We start from the raw sequence: 9232 nt of genomic DNA, 5'->3' as shown, positions 1-9232 counted from the left end.
CTGAACCACAATTAGCAGGTGACTTACTAAGATTGAAACAGAACCAAGATGGATTTAAATCCTTTTCTGAGTGTTGGAAGTAAAAAAAGCATATGTATTGAATACATTAAATACAATTTTATACAATACAGTTATATAATTTTAATATGAAGAAAGAACACTGCTGTGTATGCAAAGGTAAAGAGTTGTTAAGCAGAAGATTGTTAATGCGAGTCCAGGTTATTGGAATAAAAGCAACAATATCGCTATGTTACTGGTGAACCTCAGAGGATCGGAGCCTGTACAGAGACACGTGATTTAACAAGAGACAAATGATAATAAATATCATAAAAGAGAGTTGTTTTTTTTAAAAAGAGCGATATAATAAATAGTTTTAACAACGTTAGGATTTGTTTTCTAATTTCTGATGTGGTCATGTGAGCGTCAGAACGATGTACATTTTCATTCTTTCTTTTCCGGTTCTTTCTTTTTTGGCCCCCTGGTGGCAAACCTTCTTGACTCGCTCACATGTGAGAAAAGGGAATCAATTGCCTCTTTTAAATATATTCTTCCATCTGCGTCATTTGCTTTGAACGTTTTCTACTTTATTGCTTTTATGAGTGTTTTCCATCCCTGAATCAAATTGACTATAATTAAATAAAACAAAAGTTAAAGTTAATATGAGGTTAAAGCGGAACCCCTTGAACAACATAAAAAATCATATGGATCATTTAAAACATTAATAAAAATTCTAGAGATTCAATTATTCAGGACAAAAGTGATTAATTTTCTACATTTTTTTGTAACTATAAAATAAAAAATTAAATACAGAAAAAGAATGTAAAATGACTTAAGTGGAAATCATCATTGTATTAGTGTTTAGGCTGTGTGTTTATTTAACACACACAGTAAACTACACACAAAATCAATACAGGAAACATTCATTTTTCTCTATTATCAAAGAGGAGTGAAATAATGCTTAATCAAACATTATTTTAGATCAATTACTGAAATTATAAAACTGATTTTTTTAAAAAGGATCATTTTTATGATGGATTTTATAACACGAGCAGTGTGTGACCGTTGGGCCTCCAGGCCCGCATACTGTGCGCCACCTCATGGCTCATGCTGGTATCACGCACATTGTCAGGCGTTCAAACAACGTTTGCTCGCTTTGTATTGGATAAAAATGTTTTACAAAAATTGCAGTTACCTTATGAAGTTGTTTTGCTTCCCTAAACTCTAATTCCTTGTATTTGTGAATAAAGATTCATACATATATTTTTAAAAGAAAGACTTCGTTTCTTGACGACATTTTGCTAGTTTAAATGTAATATATATGTATATATTTTGATATGTAATGTGAAGCATTTGCAGCTCGCACTCCGTTATACGGATGTAAATAATTCTTTATATATTTACCTTTTTTTTTAACAAACTAAGATAATACTTTTTTTTTTTTAAGTACCTTTAATTTTTGTTTTTCTCGTTTTGTGTTTATATATATAAAAAAAAAACATTTGTCATTGTGACACATGAAACTCCTTCTCTACCACAGCCTGTTTTTTAACAAAAGCGTTGAATGTAAAAAAAAAAGAAGATAATTTTACCATGTCCAGTTTTTCTGAGGCTGACACACAAATTACAGTTTTTATGTCTGCTTTCTACAAAAAAAAACTTGTCCCAATGTTATCATTCATAGACAGAGAAAACAGGATTTTCTCTTAGGCGGGATTTCCTCTATTGTATTTATAATTAATAAATAAATAAATGTTTTCCACTTCATTATATATCCCGAGCACTCCCAGTGTAGACAGTAGACTGTGCTCGCTCTGAACGCACTAGCGATATTTACCCAGAGTACTTCCTGTTTGGAAGGCTTGTTATTCTTTAAACATCTGCCACGAACAAGCGTTAAACTATAGACTCACGATGGATGTTTTTAAGTTTGTCTTTTTGGAGTAAGTTAGTCCACTGGGCACCAGTTGCTACAATAAAAAACAAACATTTTTTCCTTTAACTCTGAAAAGGATCAAATTACTGTGAAACTCATAGTCGACATGAGGGTGAGTAGAAAATGAGTCGAATTTTGGTTGAAAAGCAGAGAGAGAAAAAAATGCACCTTGAAGAAAAGGGATTTTGTCCCAGACAGGTCCAACTGGGAGGAGACCTCGGTGCAGATCCAAGAGGTTTTCTGAAGAGAGGAACGTCTGGGCCTGTTTGCTCTGGAGGAGTGTAGAAGACGGATGGATGAATAGATGTTTTTGTAATCAAACACTTTAAGCCAGTCATTTTTTTTTGCTCAAGCTAAGCTTCAAACGCTGCTAAATAAACAGCCATTTGGGTGTGAGAGAGATAAACATCCCATCACCGGTTCAGAGAAAAGTAGGCTTTGGTCGTTAGCTTCTTCTTATTTAGCTTCAAAAATTAAAACTTTGTATGTTGATGTCGGATTCAAGCTATCGTAAGCTGTCGCAGGTCAAAGGTCGCCCCACACGAACACACATTTCGCTCTGGTGTGTGTGTGTGTGTCGCTTGTCTGGCTGATAGGAGTCTGTCTGCTGTGTTTCATTAGACGCTCATCAATATTTCAGGGAGGCTCTCACACATTCATCAGAGGCAGAAACCTTGTTAGGATGGACCACCCCCCCCCACTCCTCACCCCCCCAAACACTTATTAATTAAACTTCCTTCCATCTCCGCTGCTCCTCTCTTCCTTCACTACAGTTTGGTCTCCTGCCAAAGTGCTCGATCAAAAGTTAGAGGAGTTTAATGAGCATTCTTGTCGCCCGCACACAGACGCACACACTCGTGCTGACATCATCAACATAATCTATAGAAGCATAAAGGCAACATTTTGGGAAAAGAAAAGAGTCCGTCATGCGGAATAATTTGACTGGTAGAGACGTGATGGAATCGAAAGGTGAGGCCGGAGACGTATTTAGCTCTTATAAGTATAGATCTTCTGGATGTTAGGGAGCCACCGAACTGGCCAAAAGAAGAATTAGCTGCACATAACTCTGCGTTAGTCTGTGGAGGGACACGGCGTTTACTGTCACGCCGCAGATGGACCACTGCTGGCAGCGCGGGAAAGATGTTGTGCTTCACTTCAGCCACTTTGCCTGTCGATGGGAGAAATGTGTCTCCTTCTGTCGCGTCGATAAAAAACGTCAAAGTGCGGTTCAAGCAGTGGATTCGAATCGTGGCTCGCTGAGGACGACGGATGGATGAAGAAGATCAGCAACAATCTTCGAAGCACACTTTGGTCGTTTCATTATGAGAACAATCGTCCGAGAGGAAAATGTCAAATGTGGACTTCATCCGTGTGAAGGAATAAAAACTAGGATGTGTCGGAGGCTCAAGCATAATGATGGTGAAATCATTTTTAACTGCAGCAATGAGTTCACTGAGAGGGAGTGAGACATAGTTGGTAACCAAGTTTGTTTGAGCAAAGTCATTTCAATATATTCATAACATACATGTTGTGCACTAGTGAAACAACAAACATATATTTAAGCTAGTACTGCTACTATACAAGATCCAGCTCATTGCTAGAATGATTTGCATATTTGAGTATTTTTCACTATACCTGTGTAAATAAATATGTATTTCAAATTAAGTTAAGAAACACACTTATCAATTGGCATGTTAGGGGTTTTGTGTTCCGATGAACCGACCCCTCCCCAGCCTCGTACGTGGTGGTGGAATGAAGGACAGACACATTGATGAGTTTAAGAAAAATGCTCGTTTAGTAAATTATGCAAAAGTCAGAGATAAGAACTTACGTGAACACGGGCGCTAGCAAGCAGAGAGATCTATCGCAGACGTCTTCGAATGCCAGAACGCAAAGATCAGACAAAATGGTGGATCTTTATAGTAGAATATTCAGGTTAACGCCTCTAGTCAAATGTGAATGTAGGATTGGTCAGTGACTGTAAACACTTGATTCTAAGATGGCCGTCGCACGTGATCGTAGTGGAAATTTACTGAAGGTTGTTGTTTTCTCAAATCTGTCTGTTCTCAGCAACTTGTGTCCTTCAGTGTGAATTCTCAAACAGGTGTCCAGACTTCCTGGGAGTCTGGGATTGTTTAATCTTTCTGTTTGTGTGAGGCTTTGTGACCTCGAGCTGTGAGTTGTGAACCTGAGTTTAGTTTAAGTGAATGCAATGCAAGAATATGATTATTTAATATGAATTAAATATGTAAGATTATCAGTTAATCAAGTGACTATTTGAAATGTGTGTAAAATCTAGATGATTGATTACAGTAAAGTTGTCATTTCCTTACAGGCATCAAATGTGACTTATGTAACAATTTGTCATTTTTAATATGGAAAATAGGTAGAATATTTTGTACCTATATAACTATATTGTGTATATATATTTGCTGACTTGTGTCATGTCATGAGTCATTGTAACAAAGTTGAATAATCCATTTACTTTACTTATTTTTTTAATCTTTTTTCCCATTTAAACCATTCCTACACAGTGAAAACCTACTAATGATGAACTCTCAGATAATGGAAATGTAATTTATCTTGTAAAAAATGGACCAGAGAAAACATAAAAAGCGTATTTTCAAGTGATTCTGCTTTTGTCTGTTTTGATTTCAATAATTTTGAGCCTGCAATCATTGCTAATGTTGGCCTCTGTTTTCCTGTTGGACTTTTGTTTCCACTTTTCTGGATCCTGAGTTAATTCATCTGTGTGTGTATTGTATTTGGTTCTTTATTTTAATTTTTATCATTCTCTATGATTGGAAGCCATTTTGGCATTTGGACTGATTATCTGGTCTTTGAGTTCATGGTAATTTAATTTTAAAACATATTCCATCAAATCAAAATGAACCCAGAGGACCAGCACATATTGATAAAAGAATAAAATGATTAATACATTAAGTGTTACATGTGGAAATGAGAGTTCATAAAGAATCATGATCTTGTCGTCGATCACAGGAAGTAGATGGAAGTGCTCAAATAAAATAAATGAAAACATTTGATTCAACTTTCTTTCTGTTTATACATAACTTTCACACGGCTGGAGGTGAGAAAGGACAGAACAGTCACCGAGAGGTTACATTTCAATTCCCGTGCAGTTCAGTCTGGGATCACCAGATTAAGATGGAGGGTCCGCTGGAGGGTCGAGAACAAGAGGAACAGGAGAACTTTTGTCACGGTGACAGTCAGTCCCTCAGGTTATGACAGGCAGAGTCATGTGGCAGCTGGAGGAGAACTTCTTCTTCACTGCCGACCAAATATATCAGTCGCTTCACTTTAACTTCTTCTGCTGTCACTTTATCACTGAAGAGAAAAAGTGATTTGGTTTCCAATGAATAGACAAACTGACAGGGCAGGGTGGAGAAATAAAATATGGCGTCTTTGTCACAGTGATTTGTAGTTTTGTTTCAATAAAAGGATAAATATGTAGTTTATTTAAGTACTTTTTTATTTATTACTAGAAATTACCTAGCAATATCCCCCTTTGCATGAACTTCTGCATGGGGCTTAACCACTGTTTGAATGATTCACTAAGATTACTTAAATGAGTAAAAATCCTTTCTAGATTTTCGTTTTCAGAAAAAAGCGATCCAAATCAGGGATTGTTCATTTCATATCTTTCCGCATGTTTGGAGAGACAAAAGATGTTGATGTTTAGAATGGACATATGAAAGAAAAACGTACCGAAAATAAATGGGGTAGAAAAAAGATTAAAATAAATGTGAAATATATATTTCTAGTTTAAGTAGAAACAAAAATCTTGGAATGTTTTAAGAAATATTTTTCACTTTAAAAACTTGTGGAAACCTTCAAATATACTGTATATATATATATTTTTTTTCTTACGGAAATGTTATAATTTTCAGATAGAACTCAAAAACACAAAGGGGGACAATTGTTAAAGATGAGCTTTAGCACAAGCCGAAAATTTTAATCAAAATCCCAGTTGTAAAATCCCAGAGCAGTATCTTAATGACGTATCGAAGGCTAATTAATCATAACTTGTAATAAATACATTGTCACAACTTTCATTAAATTCCTTTTCATTCAGATCAATATTTGGCTTTATCGGGCTATTAGTCAAAATGTTTACCTAAAGTAAAATAGCCAGTCCCGGAGCAATAGTTGAACACTGGTCTAGGTAGGACATGGGACTGAAATGCATAAGGAATTCATTATTAGCTATTAAAAAAAAAAAAATTCACATTGTCAAGAGAGAACATTGACTTAAAACTTAACTCTCAATGTTGACGTCAGTACCAATTAGCAAAGGTATATTATAAAGTAGATGACATTTTTACTGAACTGAAATAATAGGGCTTTTTAACTTAAGAGTTTAAAATACTGAGAGAATACTGGGTTCATCCATCCTGAAACTACTTAACAGAGCAAGTCTTGTTAAGTATGAATAAGTAGACGTTGGAACAGAAAAGGTTGAGAACTCCTCCTGTGCAGAGCTGCCTGAAGACATTATAGTTAAATATGAGCAAGTTTGACTTGTCTTCTAAAATAAGCTACGGAGATAAAAAACAACTATAAAAGTGGGGAATTGGCTTCTTAAGTGTAGCAGGATGACAGGCAACAGTGAGAATAGAAGGCAAGTGCGCTTGTTGTTCAGGAAGAAAAGGAAAATCATTTTTGAGGTGCACACTCTTCCAAGACACCACTTTTAAATGAAGACACACATCATTTTTGTCACGCACAACCTAGCCCTAAAATTCATACACACCAGCACACATCCAGTGTTTAATGCTGCTCTGGTTCTGTGGAGAGGGTGCTAAGGGGCAATAATGCTTGGCGTAATGCCCCTTAAGATGGCAATAACACTCACAATAATCACATTTCTCCATTTCTATCTGTCTCCATCTTGTTAAAAATCTCCTTCCTATGCCTGTCGTCACGCTGTAACTTGCTGTTGTACAGCAGTTAAGGTTACCGAGCATTCGCCGCTTTTCCACTAATGTTGTCAGTAATTACCTTCCAGCCTCCTTTTCTTCGACTCTGTGCAGTTACCAGACTCTTATCGTGGCCTCCCCTCGCTTCTTTTATTCTCGCCTCGTGTGTGGAGCTCAAAGGAAACGCTCTGGAGTTGTTTTAAGTTACAGTTGAAGGCAACGATAAAGACAGATAATGTTAAAGTCCTTTGTGCTCTCAGGATTTTAGTAGTTTTTTGAGGACGTCCTCGTGTTGTCGAGAATCAAGTCCATTGATTATTCATCGTATTTAATTATAGGTTTTAAAACATTTTATTTGGTCAGGGGTGTCAAACTCAAACACACAAGAGTTGCGAGTCTTTAACAGTATCTAATTCCCATTGACATTCTTTCATTTAATCCAGTTTTACTGTTGGAACTGGAAGTCTCTATATATTATTTTTAAAATCCACAATCTCTTTTCCTTATCTTATCTTAAAAACTGGCATCTTTATATGTCATCATATTGACAAATGTCGCAGACAAACATGACGTTTCCGCCTCGACCTCCACCGAGAGCTGCAGGTTCACTTCGACACCATCCTTCAATCTCTTCCTGACACTTCCATCACTGTCTGGTCTGGATCAGCAGCAGCCACGCAGGACAGAAACCGACAGTAAAGAGTTTCATCAGGACCAACCTGCCCTCTGTTTCCGGACCTTGTGAGGCTCTGCGTCAGGGAAAAGTGCAGATAACGTCATAGCAGATGGAAAAGCTTCTTCCCCCCCTGAGATAATATTAACACACTCATTTAATTAAAATATAAAATGTATCTTTTGCTTTGTTTTCACTTATGAAACCTAATCTAAAAAAAAGTTTTGAAGTTAATCTGGAAAACTAGTTCCCAACTAGTGGGTCGTGATTCACTGGTCTTTGCATGAAAGTGTTTGTCTTTTATTTTGAAGGGAAATGTAATTTAACAACGGTAAAACACTCTAATGATTAAAGGAGAATAAACTATAGCTACTTATGCAGAGCAGACTGAGTCATAGTTGAACATTCAGCAACGTATTAACAGAAAAATACAATCTTTCATGTATTGTTTCATGATTTTATTTTGAAACTTGTTCTCCATATACTTTGTTTCCTGAGTTCCTCGACGCCTGTTGCTCACTGCAGCTGCAGCTCACCACCACCTCGGCAGCAGAGGTTAAGGCCACCTCTTCTGCAGCAACAGGCGCCAGATTATAATTGTCACTCCCTGGTATGTACCAGTATTCTCTCTTTGTGTATTGCTTTTTTCTTGTTCTTAGTGTTTTTGTCCTCCTTGTGCCTGAGCCTTCTTTTTGTCGTTTTTATCCAGCGTGTGGCGCTTTTGGTTTCCCTTACACCAGGGGCGTCAAACTGGTCCACAAAAGGGCAGAGACGGTGCAGATTCTTCAGACGCCTGATTGGTTCAACTATATATTGACTTGTTGGATCCAAAACCTGAACCGTCTCTGCCCTTTTCTGGACCAGTTTGACGCATGTGCCTTAGACAGCGATATTGACACTTGAACTTTTTTGTTTTTAAATGAATATTGTGATTAAACTCTTTTTGATTCTTTCCGTTTTTATCTGTCATCTGGTTGTTCAAGTCCAAACCTTAGACAATCCCAGACTTTACATTTTTTCAATTTTTAAAACAATAAATAAACTTCAGATTTTCACTCATTTTCCTAATGTCGACTAATGGTCGGTATTATAAAAATGTCAAAAAGTCAGTTTCAATGATGCGACTGGAGCTCAGTTGTCTTCATCTTCATCCAAAAAGACCCTTAAAAACATCCAAATACCTCCATGATGCTCGTCTGTAACATCCATCTTGTATTGAAGCCTCAACATTTGGAATTGTTTCTTTAAAAAAACTTTAAAAAGTCTTTATTTTAAGCTTGTTTTGAGCAAACACTGTTAGGCCAACAGACTGTATTCAGATTCCAAATTCATTTTCGTGGTCTTTCAACCTCCAGGACCATTGGAGGAAACCAGAGTGTCCTTGTAAACCCATGCATGCACAGAAAGGACACTGGACTGGAATTGTACCAGCAACCTTTTTGCTGTGCTATAACCACTGGACACTCCAATGATTTTAGGTATTCCCAAAGAGCTGTCAATCAATTGAAAAAATCAAGTAACGCCTCGTAGACAAAATGTTTAAAAGAAGCTCATAATATGTGAATAAATACTTGAACTATTTCTGCTTTGCTGAGTCAGCACTTTATCATCACTTTCTGACGACACATGTGGGAGACACAGTGATAGATAATTCTGCTTCTTTCTAATGCTAAAACAAAACATTCTCAT

Source organism: Callionymus lyra, chromosome 15 (genome assembly GCF_982586985.1).
Source record: "Callionymus lyra chromosome 15, fCalLyr1.hap1.1, whole genome shotgun sequence".
Taxonomy (NCBI): Eukaryota; Metazoa; Chordata; class Actinopteri; order Syngnathiformes; family Callionymidae; genus Callionymus; species Callionymus lyra.
This window is presented reverse-complemented; position numbering follows the sequence as displayed.